At 35.5% G+C, this 21,905-nt stretch overlaps 3 non-coding genes across 3 annotated transcripts; all 3 read left to right on the top strand.

Moving 5' to 3' along the window:
• The first annotated feature begins 152 nt into the window (after nucleotides 1-152).
• Nucleotides 153-225, top strand: TRNAR-UCG (transfer RNA arginine (anticodon UCG)). The gene has a single exon. It is a non-coding gene; the product is annotated as a tRNA-Arg (tRNA).
• Nucleotides 226-886: 661 nt separating this feature from the next.
• On the top strand, nucleotides 887-959 carry TRNAR-UCG (transfer RNA arginine (anticodon UCG)). Its single transcript has one exon. It is a non-coding gene; the product is annotated as a tRNA-Arg (tRNA).
• A 661-nt stretch (nucleotides 960-1,620) lies between these two features.
• Nucleotides 1,621-1,693, top strand: TRNAR-UCG (transfer RNA arginine (anticodon UCG)). The gene has a single exon. It is a non-coding gene; the product is annotated as a tRNA-Arg (tRNA).
• Nucleotides 1,694-21,905: the final 20,212 nt, after the last annotated feature.

The following is a 21,905-nucleotide window of genomic DNA, read 5'->3' on the forward strand; positions in this document are numbered from 1 at the left end:
CCGAATCACATCGAGGTCGTATTGCGATGCAATAAATGTTTGTTCTGCAAAATTGAACAGGGACATATGTCACATCCAAACATGCAACTGTTTCAATAACAAATATAGGAACAGTTAAATAATACGTAGCACAGGAAAATTCATGCACTTCAGACTCCGTGGCCTAATGGATAAGGCGTCTGACTTCGAATCAGAAGATTGCGGGTTCGAATCCCGTCGGGGTCGTATAAGCTGCTAGGTTTTAGTTTTCTGCAGGAGTGTACATGAACACCAGCTGCATTCAATAAAACAATTACGTCATGAATGCTATTAGCAGATAAGAATCTGCAAAAGAAAGAGATGAAAATGGTGTGCTGGATCAGGTGAGTCAGTGTAACAGACAGGTATTTCAGGATCTGGACCAAAAAAAGTAGAGGCGCTTAAAGAACACACACGACCATTACATAAAATATCAATCAATAAGGCATGTGACTTCGAATCACATAATTGCGGTCCCATTCACATAGAGGTCGTATGGCAATGCAATAATTGTGTGTCTTGCAAAATTGAACAGGGACACCTGTCACAGCCGAACATTTAGCTTTTTCAAAAATAAATTTAGCATGTGCGAATTCGCAAAAATGACGATATGTTGAAATCAACGACTTATTCAATTAATAAGGTAACATAGTAATGGGTAAAACAAATGATGTGGCACAGGATAAGTGATGTACTTAAATCTCTGTGGCCGTGGTCCGAATCACATCGAGGTCGTATTGCGATGCAATAAATGTTTGTTCTGCAAAATTGAACAGGGACATATGTCACATCCAAACATGCAACTGTTTCAATAACAAATATAGGAACAGTTAAATAATACGTAGCACAGGAAAAATCATGCACTTCAGACTCCGTGGCCTAATGGATAAGGCGTCTGACTTCGAATCAGAAGATTGCGGATTCGAGTCCCGTCGGGGTCGTATAAGCTGCTAGGTTTTAGTTTTCTGCAGGAGTGTACATGAACACCAGCTGCATTCAATAAAACAATTACGTCATGAATGCTATTAGCAGATAAGAATCTGCAAAAGAAAGAGATGAAAATGGTGTGCTGGATCAGGTGAGTCAGTGTAACAGACAGGTATTTCAGGATCTGGACCAAAAAAAGTAGAGGCGCTTAAAGAACACACACGACCATTACATAAAATATCAATCAATAAGGCATGTGACTTCGAATCACATAATTGCGGTCCCATTCACATAGAGGTCGTATGGCAATGCAATAATTGTGTGTCTTGCAAAATTGAACAGGGACACCTGTCACAGCCGAACATTTAGCTTTTTCAAAAATAAATTTAGCATGTGCGAATTCGCAAAAATGACGATATGTTGAAATCAACGACTTATTCAATTAATAAGGTAACATAGTAATGGGTAAAACAAATGATGTGGCACAGGATAAGTGATGTACTTAAATCTCTGTGGCCGTGGTTCGAATCACATCGAGGTCGTATTGCGATGCAATAAATGTTTGTTCTGCAAAATTGAACAGGGACATATGTCACATCCAAACATGCAACTGTTTCAATAACAAATATAGGAACAGTTAAATAATACGTAGCACAGGAAAAATCATGCACTTCAGACTCCGTGGCCTAATGGATAAGGCGTCTGACTTCGAATCAGAAGATTGCGGGTTCGAATCCTGTTGGGGTCGTATGAAGTGCTATGTTTTAGTTTTCTGCAGGAGTATACAAGAACACCAGCTGCACTCAATAAAAAAATTACGTCATAAATGCTATTAACAGATAAGAATCTGCAAAAGAAAGAGATAAAAATGGTGTGCTGGATCAGATGAGTCAGTGTCACAGACAGGTATTTCAGGATGTGGTGCATAAAAAGTAGTGGCGCTTATAAAACACACACACGACATAAAATATCAATCAATATGGCATGTGACTTCGAATCATATAATTGCCGTCCCAGTCACATAGAAGTCGTATGGCAATGCAATAATTGTGTGTCTTGCAAAATTGAACAGGAACACCTGTCACAGCCGAACATTTAGCTTTTTCAAAAATAAATTTAGCATGTGCGAATTCGCAAAAATGACGATATGTTGAAATCAACGACTTATTCAATTATTCAGGAAACATAGGAATGGGTAAAAAAAATGTGTGTCACAGGATGAGTGATGTACTTAAGACTTTGTGGCTGGGACCGATTCACATCGAGGTCGTGTTGCGATGCAATAATTGTTTGCTCTGCATCATTGAACAAATACATATGTCACATCCAAACATGCAACTCTTTCAAGAACACATTTACGAAGTGCGAATTCGCAAATATGGCGATTTGTTGAAACCAACTACTTATTCAATTATCCAGGTAACATAGAAGTTGGTAAAAAATAGGTTGAACAGAATAAGTGATGAAATTCAGACTCCTTAGCCTAATGGTTCAAGATTAAACATGAACACCAGCTGCACTCAATAAAAACAATTACGACATGGATAATATTAGCAAATACGAATCTGCAAAACATAGCGATAGATAGATGGTGTGCTTGATCAGATTAGTCAGTTAAATATAGACAGGAATTTCAGGATCTAGAACCCCCGCCAAAAACAACGAGTGGCACAAAATAAAAAAAAACTATTACATAAAATACTAATGATTATTACATATGTACTGCAGTTTATTTTGATTCGTCCCTGAAATCAAAATCGGTATTTCCACAAACCCATATGCAAATGAGGTCTGAGAGCAAACAAAGTAGTCCCTTCAGGAGTACAGTTTTTCGAAATAAATAATATTTAGAAGTATGATAATCTCCCCTTGGGGTACATGAATATATTTGCCGAGTGAAATGAAATTTGAACAACAGTAATGGTACTTTTAGGCAGTCACATATTTTGGCCCAAACTAATTTGCATATCACCCATGCAATAATGTTTTCGGTATTTTCACGGTCGATATGCAAATGCACATGGTATTTTCATTGGCTACCGAACTATTTTTATTTTGTAAACACATTTTCGTCTGCTATTTTTATCCAGTTCAAATCGTTCAACAACATTTTTGGCATGTCAGGTGTACATCACATGGAATACTACGATTGGGAGAACTTAATGTATGTTGACCACCTGGAAACTGAGTTTTATAAACCTTGAAGGGCTCTCAGAAGATCCACCAGCAGTGAAATCAGCGATTGCTATGCAGCCGCAACCATCAGGATCGAGATACCAGGTTTCTGCTGGCGACGTTGCGGCGTTACTCAGTTCCAAATAAAAATTACCAACGCCAAAAGAGCAATATTTTAGCCGGTAATCAAGACTCAGTCAATCCACGACCAGCAAGCAACATCATACACGAAGTTGTAGCGTGCAGCTAAGCGACAACCGCTGTCGACGAAAGTCATCCCGTCAGTGGAGTACCGCAGTTGCACGGCATGTTTGCCAATGCACAATTCTGTGGCGGAACTTTTAACTTCAACATAAACTGTGTATCATAGTCGTCCAGTTCAAGTTCTGGTTCTGCCGTGGTCCCAACTAAACGTCAACGAGTTATTTATTCGGACAGTGACTCAGATTAGACGTCTGATTTTAATTTCAAACAAACAGTGACACGCGTTCTCCGGGCGCGTTCTACACTGACACGCGCTGCTAGGGCGTAACACTTATATTGGAACATATTAATGGGCAATGGGGTTCCCCGACCTAAATTTCATCGATATCCCGGTTTGCACGTTCTTTCTTTAATACGAATTAATCAAGTATGGAACATATGTAATAATAACAGAACCCCACACCCTCCCCGTGGCTTTCGTTGCGTATGGAAGTTATTTTCACTCGAGATGCGGTGTATTCTGCTGTACTTTCACTCGCTTCGCTCGTGAAAGTACGGCCGCAGGATACACCGCATCACTCGTGAAAATAACTTCCATACGCAACGAAAGCCACGGGGAGGGTGTGGGGTTCTGTCATAGTACGGCATGTGACTTCGAATCACATGCGGTCACAGTCACATAGAGGTCGTATGGCAATGCAATAATTGTGTGTCTTGCAAAATTGAACAGGAACACCTGTCACAGCCGAACATTTAGCTAAAAATAAATTAATGTAACCTCATGAGATATTGAGTATATGGTTAATTTTGTTAGTCAAAAAACATATCTCAATAATTTATCCGGGTAAAACCAACTGCATTTTGCCCACTTATTACTGATTCATTCATGCTATCCCAATGATAATCATGTGGCCTCATTAATTATGAAATAGATGTATGACAACTTGGGCCCCATTGACATGCTTAATGTTGTATGCACTGTGAAAACCTAACAAACATCTAATTGGAAGAAATACTGCATGGCGGCGAAGTCCCCGGTAGTTATCAAACTTAAGATATATAGTTTTGTTCATAGTTATATAGTTGGAATATGTCAGGAGTATGATTATGATTTTTAACATTAAAATGTTGTGAAACAAGTACTTGTCCAAATTGGGAGATATTGTTCTGGCAGAGCATTAATTAAAACTAAATCGGCCATTTTTAATACATCTATATATTAATAACATAATGTAAAATGAATATACACAATTTGAACATAATCAGTCAAAGCATGTCAGAGCTATGGCTCTAGAAGCGCATTCATAAAAACAAAATGGCCGCCAGTCAGCCATTTTGAATCTGATCTGAAAAATAAAATGACGTGAATCAGGAACCGATAATGGCTAATGTATGTAGAAGTTTGAACAAAATAAATCCTTACATGCCACAATGCAAGTGCTTGATTTTTGGTTATTTTTTAGCACAAAAATGACCACCATTCGGCCATTTGAATCAGAACGTGAAACAAATTAATGTGCATATATATATATATAGTATTATGTATGATGTTATGTTTGAAGTAATTGTTCCAGGCATGTCTAATATATAGGTCCGTACACACGGATGTACGGACGTTAATCCATAAGTACTCGTTTGTGGACTGCGTCCGAACTGCTGATCATTATATCATCTTGAACGTGTGGAAATGTTATGCAGTGGATATTATATTTTTATCAAAGCAAGCATGAACACAACACGAGAATAAAGCGTGTATATATACTAGTATCGCCCTGGCATCGTACTACAATGATACGAGGATGGCAATGGATACGGCAAATTTGCGTTTTCGAAGAAAGCTATTGTTGAAATAAATATTATTGACACAATATTTACATCTTAGTAGCACATTCCGTATTAGCGCCGCTATTAGTTTTGTCGTAACGGTATGTCTATATGGCCATGGATACTAGTAACTAGGTATGGCTTAGCTAGGTCCATCCATACTCTATGAACGCCTATCTCTAGCTCGTAATTTGTCATTGCTGCCCAAATGAGTGTGTATTTGAATCCGCCGTCGAACACCACTGGTAATATAGGTGTAACTAATGTTACTTCATTTAGAAACACCCAATATTCAGCAATGGCATATTTCATGAATGATTCATATAATACGAATCACAACACAAGTGTTTACAGGAGGAAGAATGTGACCGCAGGAATAGATGAGGTGAAAAACAGATGTTTGAAAAGCCTATGGAGGAGTTCAAGACACTACTTTGCAACATGAAGATGTTAGACACCAGGTGCCTGTCACATGCAAAATCATATGCAGATATGGCACCCTCAAGATTGTCATGTTTGGAAGCCAGTTTGTCTTATAGGCAGTCAACAAAGCAAAGAAAAAGTGTCATGTTGGAAAGTTTAGCACAAATACAAATATTATGTTCAAAAATAATATAACTACATTTCGCATACCAGAAAAAGTACATTTTAAATTACCATAATTCTAATAATTATTACATGTACTGCAGTATATTTTGATTCGTCCCTGATATCAAAATCGGTCTTTCCACACCTCATATGCAAATGAGTCTGAGAGCAAACAAAGTAGTCCCTTCAGGAGTACCGTTTTTCGAAACATACAATATAAACTATATTTAAGAAGTACGATATTTTTTTCTTGGGGTACTATGACAGAACCCCACACCCTCCCCGTGGCTTTCGTTGCGTATGGAAGTTATTTTCACGAGTGATGCGGTGTATCCTGCGGCCGTACTTTCACGAGCGAAGCGAGTGAAAGTACAGCAGAATACACCGCATCTCGAGAGAAAATAACTTCCATACGCAACGAAAGCCACGGGGAGGGTGTGGGGTTCTGTTATTATTACATATGTTCCATACTTGATTATTTCGTACTAGAGAAAGAACGTGCAAACCGAGATGGAATTTAGGTCGGGGAACCCCATTGCCCATTAATATGTTCCAATATAAGTGTTACGCCCTAGCAGCGCGTGTCAGTGTAGAACGCGCCAAGGAGAACGCGTGTCACTGTTTGTATCATGAAATTAAAATAATCAGACGTCTAATCTGAGTCACTGTCCGAATAAATAACTCGTTGACGTTTAGTTGGGAACACGACAGAAGCAGAACTTGAACTGGACGACTATGATACACAGTTTATGTTGAAGTTAAAAGTTCCGCAAACATGCCGTACAACTGCGGTACTCCACTGACGGGATGACTTTCGTCGACAGCGGTTGTCGCTGAGCTGCACGCTACAACTTCTTGTGCGATCTTGCTGGTCGTGGATTGACTGGGTCTTGATTACCGGTTAAAATGTTGCTCTTTTGGCGTTGGTAATTTTTATTTGGAACTGAGTAACGCCGCAACGTCGCCAGCAGAAACCTGGTATCTCGATGCTGATGGTTCGGCTGCATAGTAATCGCTGATTTTACTGCTGGTGGATCTTCTGAGAGCCCTTCAAGGTTTATAAAACTCAGTTTCCAGGTGGTCAACATACATTAAGTTCTTCCAATCGTAGTATTCCATGTGATGTACACCTGACATGCCAAAAATGTTGTTGAACGATTTGAACTGGATAAAAATAGCAGTCGAAAATGTGTTTACAAAATAAAAATAGTTCGGTAGCCAATGAAAATACCATGTTCATTTGCATATCGACCGTGAAAATACCGAAAACATTATTGCATGGGTGATATGCAAATTAGTTTGGGCCAAAATAAGTGACTGCCTAAAAGTACCATTACTGTTGTTCAAATTTCATTTCACTCGGCAAGTATATTCATGTACCCCAAGGGGAAAATATCATACTTCTAAATATTGTTTATTTCGAAAAACTGTACTCCTGAAGGGACTACTTTGTTTGCTCTCAGACCTCCTTTGCATATGGGTTGTGGAAATACCGATTTTGATTTCATGGACGAATCAAAATAAACTGCAGTACATATGTAATAAATGAATATACTTGCCGAGTGAAATATAATTTGAACAACAGTAATGGTACTCTTTGGCAGTCACTTATTTTGACAAAAACTAATTTGCATATCACCCATGCAATAATGTTTTTTTGTATTTTCACGGTCGATATGCAAATGAACATGGTATTTCCATTGGCTACCGAACTATTTTTATGTTGTAAACACATTTTCGTCTGCTATTTTTGTCCGGTTTAAATCGTTCAGCAACGTTTTTTTGTACATCTTATGGAATACTACGATTGGGAGAACTTAATGTATGTTGACTACCTGGAAACTGAGTTTTATAAACCTTGAAGGGCTCTCGGAAGATCCACCCGCCGTAAAATCAGCGATTACTATGGTGCCGCAATCATCAACAACGAGATACCAGGAGGTTTCTGCTAGCGACGTTGCGGCGTTACTCAGTTCCAAATAAAGATTACCAACGCCAAATGAGCAACATTTTAACCGGTAACCGAGACTCAGTCAATCCACGACCAGCAAGCAATATCACACACGAAGTTGTAGCGTGCAGCTCAGCAACGTGTTTACCACGGGCCTTGGTGTTATACCGAAGATATAAACACGCGATGGGATTACTGTGATGTGGGCGAGCGTCAACAGCACTGTATTCGAGGTGAGTAGCTTTAAAGGGTAGCATGCTACAAATCTTATACAGTCTTCTAGTATTTGTTACATGTATTCGAAACACAACTATTTTTAGAAACCACCTCACATGTCTTACCGGAATTACCGTTATCAAATTATTGGGTTTCACCTACGTCCAACCAAGACAATGTAGCGGGACTTAAACGCTAAATGTAACTGAATATTGTACTTTCCTTATTTCAGATGTATGCGTACAAGTTGATCCATGCCTTAATGGCGGTACCTGCGTCGACGAAGACGAAGTCTTTCGTTGTAACTGTAGTCCAGGTTTTCTAGGAAGATTTTGTAACTTTCGTAAGTTTGGTTTCTTCTTTAAAACAATTGTTGTTTCAAGTGAAATTTTCTGCATATCGCTGGCCAGATTCTGATGACATTGAAAACATAAGTACTCTGGCATTATGCACATCTTTGATATTTTTTGTGCAGAGTCCCGTGCATATTAATTTGACAACTTTGTGGAATGGAAACAGACTGGGGAATTAGTTCATTCTAGACTAGTAGAACATGTTTAAAATACAACCTCTGATCACTTTTGACTAAATGTTTTTTTGTTTTTTTGCAGTTGCAAAGCCAGAATTTTTTCACAGAAAACCAAGCCATTTGAATTGCATATATTACAAAAGCATACTATTCTCTGCGGGTCTGACAATTGTATAACATTACGCAGGTACTTTTTTTTACTTTGACAAGTGCTGGCAACCAAAGCATAAATTTGTGTTTCTCTGTAGTACTACATAAAAGTTCAATTTCACATGATAATATTAATGTATGATAATAAAAACTTATTTTTCTGTATTCTTGCACTTTATTTGTATCATTGTCATATGAGAAGTACTCTTGTCCTTATTAGAGATATTGAAACTAATCCAGAGCCACAAACTGTATGTACCGGTAGATCTGTGAAAAACCGGGAAGTAAAGTTGTTGTCACAGGAACTGTACACCAAGGATCATTGCAGTTTCTCAGTTCCTCATCTGGTGCTAGTACTTGTATGACAAACAGTATCATGGTACTGTCTAAAAATCAGAAGTTTTTTACTGGAACAATTCGGTGATTGACAGTGTCCTTGTATTAGGAATACAGTTGTACAAGGAAGTTCATCCAAACAAAAAACAACACTGACTCTTCTACATATTAGCAGATCTCATTTGCATACTTCTTTGTTATTTTACCTGTTGTATTGGTTTGTCGCAACCTGGTTTTCTTGCTGCGAATAATGCGTTGCAGAGTGCTAAAAACTTGAAAATGCCATAGAAGTCACGTTTGCCAATTTATGTCCATGCCAAAAATTTATTAAATTATATGAACACAAGCAGACCATAACCAAGGTTCCCACACATTCGCATATTGAATGAATCTCGGCCAGTGGAATTGGCCTTCCCATTGAGTCTGTGGCACACTCACCCAGGGTAGGGGTCGACCTTTTGATGTTCAGCCTAATGTAGGATTTGAACTCGGGTCTACCGATCATGAGTCTGATGCGACAACCACTATGCTACCAGTGACCAGTGCCTTGTCTTTTTGGTTGGAGCATGGAAGGTACTAACGGATCCGTGGTTGGAGTAACTGTATCCTCGTAACCTTATCATTTTGTTTATAACGTATAACAACGTATAACGTTAATAACAACCGACACATTCAGGAAGTAAGCTATTTAAAACAAATTTGCATACATAATGTTGATATATCCAGACGTCAGCATCAACTATGAATTATTCATATCAATTAGAAACGTGCAGACGGGGGACAGTCTCTCGGGGACTAAAGTCCCTCGCGTGAAATGCTTCGCATTTTCCATCAAACGCCATCGGTGTTTAGAAGGTTAGAATACACAATTACATTAGCCCCGAGGACTGTCGACACTAACATATTATTAAAACATGGTTGTTCTTGTTACACACAGCGAAAATAGGTGCAAGAAAATTTTTCATGAGGAACCTCTGAAAACAGAAAGCATAGGATAGTCATATTTCAACAGAATTTTTGTTTTCAAGCAAAATCTATAATACCGGCAACAGTTTGTTGTAGAAAAGACAAAAACATAATCCATTGTTTAACAGCATAGAAACTCATAAGAATGGGTTGTCGTGATAGGTTATGACTGTATGTGTGGGGTCTGGTTGTAGTGCTTAACAGCATAATTCGTCCTTATAGGTTGTGACTAGTTGAATCTGGTAGAGAATGTAGATATTTTTCGAATAGTTATTTCTGTAACCAGTAACCTGGCTTGGTTTCCAGGCGAAAAACTGTCGAGGCAAAAAAAAAGACCGATTTTCGACAAATTTTCATTGATTTATTGATATCATTAATTCAGCCCAGCGGTTGGCTAGGCTATTTTTAGAGGCCCCAAGGAAATCAAAATTTGAGACGTGAATGTTTAAATCCAGTATTGTACAATATTTAAATGTGATATTTCTATTGTATACACACACACATTATTATTCTATTTCACAGCATTTTTTTGCTGTGTAATTGCTCCCGTTTTCTGCAATTTATTTTTTGAATTTCACATTACCTGAATGCATATTTTTCAAGAATTGTTTTAATTATTTATTTTATTTATAGCGTACTACACTGCGTCTCGGGGCGCTTTACAAAGTTGAAATGACAATTAAAATGGGATTAAAAAAAATGTTGTAAGTTAAAATGACAATAAGATTAGATTAATAAGATTGGTTAAAAGGGAATGTTTTCAATTTACTCTAAAAAGTAGCTGTTGTAGCACGAACGTAAAGATGGAGGAAGATCGTTCCATAAATTTGGGACAATAATCGAAAATGCCCGCCGGCCATCAGTTTTCTTAATAGTAATGATATCTTGACACTGTAGATGACTGCTCACCGATGACCTGATAGTACGTGACGGTTTATATGATGTCGCAATGAATTTAAAATAGTATGGACATTTGCATTGGATAATCTTAAAAGTGACAAGACATAGTTTGTACTTGATACGATACTCAATACGAAGCCAGTGAAGGAAGTAGTGATGTGATGTGGTCAGATTTGCTAGAGCAATTGATGAGACGAGTTGCGACATTCTGCACCGAATGAATTCTGTCTAGTTGATGTTGTGGTATGCTGTATAGGAGAGAGTTACAGTAGCCGAGTCGAGATGTTACAAATGCAAGTTTTTCCGTATGTTCACGAGATAAAATAGTCCGAATTTTTCCGATTCTGTACAATGCGAAAAACAGAGCTTTACATAGAGTTGACATTATCGGTAATTTTCCCATAGCAGCTAAGTTTTTTACTGAAGCTAATGTAGCAATGTTATATGTGCCAACTCTTAGGGATCCTATCTCCTGGGCATCTTTCTCATAACAGAACGTGAATTTGATATTTTCTGTTTTATTGTCATTTAATATTAATTGATGATTCCCGACTGACCATGTCCATAGAGGGGCTGTTCTTGAAACAATGGGTGTAGGTTTTAGCTTGCCTTTTGGTTATGAGTTTCTCTAACACATTAATTTCCCTTTGTCTTTTTAACGTGCATGGCACCATAATAACAGTATGCGGCACGAATCCATATATGGCCTTATAAACACTCGCTCATACCAAACCAATACTTACTTGAAAATATACACAACTTTAACTTTCTAACTGTGCAACATTGTTTAGTTAAATAACGAGACAAATATTCACAGTCACAGGGTTTGGAAAATAATTTTGATTATATTGCAATATACCGTCATTACTCAGCGATGATTTTTTGCAAACTGTTTTATCTGTTTTTGTTGAGAAAAAGAGTGGGGTAAAACTGTGATCATATTGAAGAAATTCTGCGTTCGGTTAAATATACCTAGAAGTGATATAAGCCATGAATGAAAAATATGTGCAGTGTATTGCTGTCCTAGATTGTTGATATTTAACTTAAAGGTCCTTCGCGAGCTAATTAAATAGTTCGAACATTTTGCCACAATATTTTGTTTAAAAGTGCCACCTGTCCAATTATTAATTGTAAACGCATTAATTTCTCACTAGGTTTTAATTTCGCTATTTTTGCTGAAAGGTTGAAACCACCTAATTAAAACTACGTAAACATGTATTATAATAGAAGTCTGCCAAGAACAATAGAAGTTTCTCAGCCAATCTTGTGAACTTAAAAGCAAGTAAATTACTCAACGCATCAAAATAGTGAAATTAAATTCCAGTGAAAATGAATGGTTTTACAGTATTTAGACATACATCATACAGTTTTTTGGCGTTTTTACCGGGTTAGAATCATTGTTTTTGAGAAAAATTGGTTACAAATTACTAAACATAGTTGAACTCTGTTGACCTTATCCTTCGTTATATAATATTGTTCCATTTATCATACTGTAAAATCTGTATTAGAAACCGCGGCTTCTATTAAAATGGTACAATACAACAGAGGGAATTCGGCTTCTATTAGAGCATCTACACATATGAGAAATGATAAATTTTTGGTTCTCAAACATTCAAAAAGAATGGGTGCGACTTCTATTAGGGATGCGGCTTCTAATACAGATTTTACGGTAGTTTGTTTCAATATAAATATGCATTGTCATAATTTGAATACAAACAAGTTTTGGGATTGAAACAACAGTGGGAAAGCAGTCTACTGAATGTTCTTGATTGATGTAATTATGTTATGGGATATATTTTCCAGCTTTATTCATAATAATTCAGATATTTAAGTATAAAAACAAATGCTTCGTCTCAGAAAAAAAGGTTATTTTTGGAAACAATTTTCATAAAATTCATTTTTAAAGGCATTATTTAGAGGAAATGAACACTGTTCCACAAATCTTTTTATAATTTGTGCAAATCAAAATTATCATTCTTATAGAATACTATTTGTTCACTATATTTCACTGAACCATATTTTCAAATATGACGAAAGTATATTATTCCCCCATATACGAACCAATGTTAAATGGCCCAAACATTTCCGTTTTCATGATTTTTTAGTCATTTAAACTCGAAAAGTAGTTCCGTGATCATACGTTTTATGTCAGGTATGTGAACAACTATATAAAAATCCTCATCGTACGCAGCGTAAAAATCATGAAAATCGGTATATCCATTCTAATAACCGCGAACGACCTTAAGAGAACAATTTTTCATGTCCATACAAGTATTATTGAGACAATTTAAAGTGAAGAAGTCAAAGAAATTTACCAATCAAAATCCACCCCATATAGACGATTTATTTGCTTCCTGGCGAGTTGAGGGAATTGAATTGCCTATTTATCGTTATTGAGTAAATCAGATAAATGTGAATTGGCAATTCATCTATATTGCTTGGAGAATGCAAAGTGCATTTCTTTTTTTTCACTTTTTGACTTTAATGAGTTTGGAAACCTCCCAAATATGTATAATATGAGGGGGAATTGTGCTGTGATTGTGATATTACTCCGAATGTAGTTGGCTGTTGCATCTCTCTCCTCTTCTCCCGTAAGATTAGATCGTATACATGTACTACGGTACATGTTAACACATCCATGAGTATTTGAAACCGGACTTTAAACTAAAGAAATACTTGTTATTATACGAATCTCACATATGAGAGCAGACATAATGCCAAGCTAAAGTAGGCTGTTTCCTCATCTTAGTGTTCAGGCTCCAAAACCTAAGCTAACAAAGGGAGTAAATCACTAAAAAGTAAGATTCAGTATATCACGTGCTGTTGTAACAATTTACTTTTCGACCGTGGTTACAGTGTTGTTAACGTGAATGACGTATCATGACTACTATGTGACTATGTTCATTGTATTCTATTTATTGTTACAAGAACTATTTTATGGCATAATTTATAATGTAAAACTATTTTTTTTATATATATTCAGTTATTAAATGTTGGTGTACACTGCATAAAATAGTGTAAATATTACTTAAACTAGTATTGTACACAACCTTTCTAGAATAACTATTTTGTTCTACATTGTAATGTGCTTACTGCACTTTACTTTTTTTTACATACATGTATTTCCCGTATTGTTGAGTAGTTGTCGCCGATATTTGAGTCATATATAGTATATCTCACGGCATTCAATCATACTACTACACAGTGCAGTTGCGGTCAAACGCAGACAACCCCCATTGACTATAGAAAATCTATTGATTTATTCATAGTTGCTAAAATTACTAATATTAATTTTAAACATCACGAGTGATATGTAGCCTTGGAAACGGTTGTTTTGTGTTCCATGAAAAGAAAAATTATTTCATAAAAACAAAAATATATAGAATATGTTAAAACATTATAACATTTTTTGAGAGAAGAAATAATTTAACAATTACGTCCCGAAAAAGCTACAATTTAAGATAAATCATACACAGTTGATTTGTTTTATTTGTATTCATTTTTTTTAAATTAATCAAAAGCGATAATAAGATTATCACACATTCAGTATATATATTTGTCATAACTGCCACCAAACACCTTTTCTATTTTTATATTAAGGCCTATTAACCATGTAACTATAGCAACGTATATATTATCAGAAAATACTCCGATCGTGAACAATCATTAGTTTCTCTCAGCTTAAGTTATATGCCACCATAGGTTTCTGTGTATACTAGTGCCGAAGAATCTTTGTAGTACAAATATTAAATATAAACATTGTTATTATATTGGTATGGCAAACCTTAAAACTAAAAAAATAACCGTCCCATCTAAGTATACCGTATTTCTCGATTTTTCGTTGTTTGGATATGAAACATTTACTTTGAGACATTAATATTTTGATAATTCGTTCAAGCTCGGAAAGTGGAAAGCTACAACTAGAATCTCAGATGATTTTCTTTATTGGTGTCGATGCCAGTCTGACCCTAGGACACATTACACTAATACACAAGGTCCTAATTTAGGACACCGGAAGACTGCACACTGTTATTATATTGGTATGGCAAACTAACTAAAAAAAAAATTAACCGTCCCATCTAAGTATACCGTATTTCTCGATTTTTCGTTGTTTGGATATGAAACATTTACTTTGAGACATTAATATTTCGATAATTCGTTCAAGCTCGGAAAGTGGAAAGCTACAACTAGAATCTCAGATGATTTTCTTTATTGGTGTCGATGTCAGTCTGACCCTAGGACACATTACACTAATACACAAGGTCCTAATTTAGGACACCGGAAGACTGCACACTGTTATTATATTGGTATGGCAAACTAACTAAAAAAAACAATTAACCGTCCCATCTAAGTATACCGTATTTCTCGATTTTTCGTTGTTCGGATATGAAACATTTACTTTGAGACATTAATATTTCGATAATTCTTTCAAGCTCGGAAAGTGAAAAGCTACAACTAAAATCTCAGATGACTTTCTTTATTGGTGTCGGTGTCAGTCTGGCCCTAGGACACATTACACTAATACACAAGGTCATAATTTAGGACAGCGGAAGACTGAACACTGGGTAGCCCGCACGGCTTCCAAATACCCACGTCAGCCTAAAAACCCAAAACCCCCAAACCGGCCAAGTTCAGATAACCTAAAAGTATCCTATACCAAAACAGTGTGTGGAATTTCAGTACGGTATGTTTCACACGCTCAGAATAAACAACCCTAACACAACAGTATATCATATAACTCCAGTGACTTATTATTAAATGTAAGTAAGCAATAACAGTAACAATAAAAATGTATACACATTAAACTACAAATTGAGTAAGTATTGCTACTGACGAAAAAATACATTTGGTAACCACAAAACCCAATCAAGGCCTATAAAGAACTGTCAAACGCAGTCCATGAAACGACTAAAACGGCAAAATTCACTGATAAACATGGAGCATAATCATTCATTTTGGGCCACATGGAAATAACAGGTTATGGTACGGGATCTTCACTCAATGAGCAATGTCATTCAAAAAGTCCGTCAATTGCAAACAAATTATGTGAAACGATGTTTACAATAATTTTCCAAGCCCCATGTGCACACTATTACGATCAGTCCTATCTTCCCTTAAACGCGATTAGCGGCAACGTCGATTTCCTACAAAGCGCGCGACGACACAGCAGACAGTTCACTTTCAGCTTCAATCCACGAGTGACGCAGACACAGTTTGACACACTTGATAAACCTTACAGCACTCGCACCAAAACAATTTTCAACCACAGGATTCAAGTTCAGCTATTGCATCGAAACTCGCTCTTGGGGTTGATCTGAAAAGGTTTCTACCCTAAATTTACAATTTTAAATAACAATTCAATGCTCTAAATACATATTTAAAACCGAAATTGAACAATTCGATATGATTAATGATGGTTCACAGAAAAAAAACGTAATTTACCGTCTTTCAACTCCATCTACATATTTCTAACTATACCTAGTCCACAAAAAGGTAGACTATAAAAACAACCTAAATATCTGATTTACATAATGTAATATCGCAATAACATATAATAATATTTTATTCTAGTTCTCAATAGGACTTTGTGAAAGTTCATTCAAATCAATATGTATAGGTCGAAGAAGGAATGCTATGAATTCCCCATAGTTCTTAATATCATTCCCAAAAGTAATTTTTGATTTATTCCTGGCTTCTTTGGAGTCCGATAAGTCCACAAGATAAGCGTGCAAAAATTTGTCCTGAAATAAAACAATATAAAGATTAATACAAATTGGTGAAAATAGATACTGTATTCCCGGGGGGCGGACATCCGAGTATTTTCACCGCCTGGCAACCATCACGGTAGGAACAACGGTCCAAAAACCGTAGATGTATAATAAAGAGTAGTATGCGTATATGAAAATGAACGTATATTGCAATATACACAAATACATATATTGATATGTACTCGTTATATATTGCAATGTCCATATTCAAATATACACATAGTATATTGAAATGTACACATCGTATATTGAAATGTTTACATCATATATTGTAATGACAACACTGTATAGTGTAATGTACACATCGTATATTGAAAATGTATACATCGTATATTGAAATGTACACATAGTATATTGAAATGTATACATCGAATATTGAAATGTTTACATCATATATATTGTAGTGACAACACTGTATAGTGTAATGTACACATCTTATATTGTAATGAATACATTGTATAGTGTAATGTTCACATCGTATATTGTAATGTACACATAGCATTATATTGAAATGTATACATCGTATATTGAAATGTTTACATCATATATTGTAATGACAACATTGTATAATGTAATGTACTCATCGTATATTGTAATGTACACATCGTATATTGAAATGTTTACATCATATATTGTAATGACAACATTGTATAGTGTAATGTACTCATCGTATATTGTAATGTACACATCGTATATTGTAATGTACACATAGTACATTGAAATGTACACATGGTATATTGTAATGTATGCATCGTATATTGAAATGTTTACATCGTATATTGTAATGACAACATTGTATAGTGTAATGTACTCATCGTATATTGTAATGTACACATCGTATATTGTAATGTACACATAGTATATTGAAATGTTTACATCATATATTGTAATGACAACATTGTATAGTGTAATGTACACATATATTGTAATGTACACATAATATATTGAAATGTACACATCGTATATTGTAATGTACACACCGTAAATTGAAATGTATAAATCATATATTTAAAAGTATAGATCATATATTGTATTGTATCTTTGTATTTTGGTCAGTATGCTCTGTATACTGAAAAGTATATATCGTATATTGATGTATATGTATCATATATAAAAATGTGACCACATAAGACAGCTACGACGTTTCATATTATTTACACAAAATTCGAGTGTTGCGCAATGACAGTGTCGATTAATTATGACCAATATTAACATAGAAATGTAGCAGTTTACGCCACTGGTCACGTAGTAAGTATCTGGGAATGGTGTAATTACGATTTGTAAGTTAAGATGCGATCATTCATTACCTGAGCACGCATGCCCACAACCACGTGTTCCTCGTCTATGTGCGTATGTATGATGCCTTGATCGTGAAGGAAAGAAACACCGGCGATTACGTCCACTGCAATGTTATATATGTCTCTCACTGTTAGATTCGATGCGGATTTATGACTTCTGTAACACTTCAATGGTAAGCATGACATCGCCTTCGATGGCCATATGTTAGCTGAAGGCAACGTCGACATCGGACCCAATGCTTAAAAGAAATGGAAATTATATTTTTTTCAGAAACAAAAAGTATTTTTATAACTTTATTTCAGAGTTTGCAATTAATTATTTGAAAGAAGCAAGGTTTCATTATGTGATGTTACCTCATTAATATGCAAAACTGTAATATCCCAAGCGCCGTTGCGGATAGGGGCATGTAAGCAGTGTCACAATGGAATGAACTTTGAATGAACTTGCTACAGAAACGACCACGCCTATATTTTAGAAACTTTTTCGAAACCACGCCCTAATTTAATTCGAAGTTCAATTACCAGTCAAAAAAACTTCGATATACGGGTAATATACATTTTGTTTTCGTGTTGAACGTCCACATTTAGTGGAACTTTAATTAAAGTTTAAATTTAAATTAATTAAAGTTTAAGTTTAAATTTCGAATTACGGGCAAGATATATATTTTATTTTGTTTTCGGTAAACTGTTGATTAAAGTTCGAGTTACTAAATGGGAACGTTTTACAACAGTAACAATTTATGTTGACCGTAACGCAAAGTTGGATTAACTGTTAATTGAACATCGAGTTATAATTTGGGTGTGGTTGTGCAAAAGTGGGCGTGGTTTCTAAAAATATGGGCGCGGTAAGTTTTGTAACTCGATGTTCGTAACTCAAACAACTCAACGTCTCATGACAGATATGCATTTATTACTAATTGAACATTGTTCAAAGGAATGTAGCTGGTCACATGGCCCGGTTATTCACTTATCTAATTCGCCAGAATATTTCAGATACATATGTACTTATATGTACTTACTTTTCAATGTTCAAATCACGTTTTCAAAAGAGCATACACTTAGAACATTTATCTATGTTCCCGGAAGTATTGTGATATATTCGTCCCTATCAGCAAGAACGACGTTTTTTTGTCATTCTTGCCATGATAGTACCATAACTTGAATGTTAGCAATTGTTGCGAAGGAGCCATGTTGTTTTTGTTCATAACCAGACGTCTACTGCATCTTTCGTTGTTTGGCCATGAAATACAATATTTTATTGATGAAATGATTGAGATCGAATATTGATTGGGAAAAATTTACTCTGACACTCAATACATTAACATTACGATGTGTATAGGCCGGTCGTTTAAGCACAAACACCAGAAAACAAATCGTACAATCGGATGATTAGACTGATTTGCGTCGATGCCAGAATTATTTTCGTAAATCAGTCGTCATTCCATCTCACCAGCATTTGAGCTGATCACTCGCTTGTTTGCGCTTCTAGAGACACCCGACTTGCATTTCTTTTCCTTCCTAGCCTTTATAGACGATACTGTATATAAGAAAGGATTGAGTGCGGAATTCAAGGGGAGGATGAAAACAGCTGTCCAGGCATACACCTGTCCCGGTATTGTGACGATGTCTGATAGTGCTAGCAGCCCCATGATGATTATTGGCATCCAACAAAAGAAGTCGGTCATTACAATGAGGGTCATACGTTTGGCAACAGCCATCTCTGAAAGTATAATGGAAATGGTTTAGCATTCCCTGAAACGATAATATAAAACGTTGTAGCATTCTTTGAAATAATAAGGAATAACGTTTTAGCACTCTCTAAAACAATAGTGAAATACGTTTTTGCATTCTCTGAAACTATAGTGGTATATGTTTCAGTATTCACTAAAACGATAATGCAAAACGTTTTAGCATTCTCTGACACGATAATAAAATACGTTTAAGTATTCTCTGTATCGATAATACAATACGTTTTAGCATTCTCTAAAACTATAATGCATTAGGTTTTAGCATTCTCTGACACGATAATATAATACGTTTTATTTTTCACTGTACCGATAATACAATACGTTTTAGCATTCTCTGTATCGATAATACATTACGTTTTAGCATTCTCTGTATCGATAATATAATACGTTTTAGCATTCTCTGTATCGATAATATAATACGTTTTAGCATTCTCTGACACGATAATACATTACGTTTTAGCATTCTCTGTATCGATAATACAATACGTTTTAGCATTCTCTGTATCGATAATACATTACGTTTTAGCATTCTCTGTATCGATAATATAATACGTTTTAGCATTCTCTGTATCGATAATACAATACGTTTTAGCATTCTCTGAAACGATAATACATTACGTCTTAGCATTCTTTAAACGATAATAACATTACATTTTTGCATTCCCTGAATTGATAATACATTACGTTTTAGCATTCTCTGTAACAATAATAACATAACATTTTAGCATTCTCTGAAACGATAATACACTACGTTTTAGCATTCTCTGAAACGATAATACACTACGTTTTAGCATTCTCTGAAACGATAATACATTACGTTTTAGCATTCTCGGAAACAATAATGAAATAGGCTGTATAGAATGTAAATACAGTATGTACATCAACGGGACCTTGAGCCAATATGCTTCTGCTTGCATGTTTTTAAGCGCATACATCCTTCCCGGAACTTAAATTAAATTCTTATTGTTATTAAGGTAGCGGGACTATTATAAGCATACTTGTTTTCATCTTCTAATTGTGACCAAATGACTACAAATAGACCCAGGAAAGTATATATTTTTAGAATCGCCATACTTCAAGCTTTTCAAAGGTGTGTCATGCCCGTATCTGCACTCTACGGTGTGTTACTTAATCAAAAGTGAAAAATTACTTTTTTTGTAAAAAAAAATAACGCATTTATGCTGGTGATAAGAAGTTTTGTTTTTCACTTTTCTTAGTTGTTCAATAGTCTTGTAAATTGAATGTGTCTGGTCAGTTTTATTCAAGTAACGCGTTTTGAAAAGTAGTGTCCTGAATTTTAATCTGAACTTTTGAATTTTTGTCCTGAACCCCAACTCAAACCACAACACATTGGTAAATAATCCATGAAACAGTTTGTCTGGACACATTCAAGTTCCTCTCATTGTCACCTTAAAGCTGTGAAAATTTGGTTTTAATCCGACGACAATAAGTATAAGTTATTTTTTGTTAAAGACCTTGTATTTTGAAAAACATAAACGTTGATGAAGTCACAGCAAAGATTTTCAAGCTTGTTTATCGGCACAATGGATTAGTTTTCCCTACAAGGTCTGTTTTAACATGTCTAGGGGCATCCAAATGTGTAAGGCTATTGGAAACCAAAAAATAAAGGAATGGGATAGCTATAATTCGATAAAATCGGCAGATGAAAACACTAAAACCAATGATTTTTTTTAGTGGCTGTGTGACCTTGTGTCTAACACATTCATATGCAAATGACTAATCTGTGAAATAAACAGGGGCGGAGACAAACCACTCAAATGTTTGGAAACACTCATTGTGTATCAGATAGCTACTGATAACACATCCTAACATTGCTTTGTCTTGAGTTAATCTTTGAAACTTATAGGCACACAAATTAAACCTGTGTTGTTGATTTTAGAAAACACTACTGAAGTTGCCTTGCTTCCCGTCAGAAAATCTACATTTTAACCAACTTACATGACATTTTAGGTTACGTTGACTTTGTCAGATGAAAGTTTATAGTGCATTTCATCAAATAATAAATAAATGTGAAAATCGTAATTTTCAACACAAATAATAGTCTCGCTACCTTAAGTTCATATTATTACGATCATTGCGACAGTAGCGAAACCGCGTCCGCAATGGTGTACTGCGCGGTGCGTCAGCCTCGCCCACGTGTGAGCGTTATTTTAAATACTTTACTGATCGACTTTTACCGATAGATATTTTCGTCTTGTTACTGATCAATACATTTTAAATTATTTATTAGCTATTTATACCCTATATATATATATATATATATATATATATATATATATATATATA

The sequence above is a fragment of the Saccoglossus kowalevskii genome, chromosome 2 (genome assembly GCF_978046115.1).
Source record: "Saccoglossus kowalevskii chromosome 2, keSacKowa6.1, whole genome shotgun sequence".
Lineage (NCBI taxonomy): Eukaryota > Metazoa > Hemichordata > Enteropneusta > Harrimaniidae > Saccoglossus > Saccoglossus kowalevskii.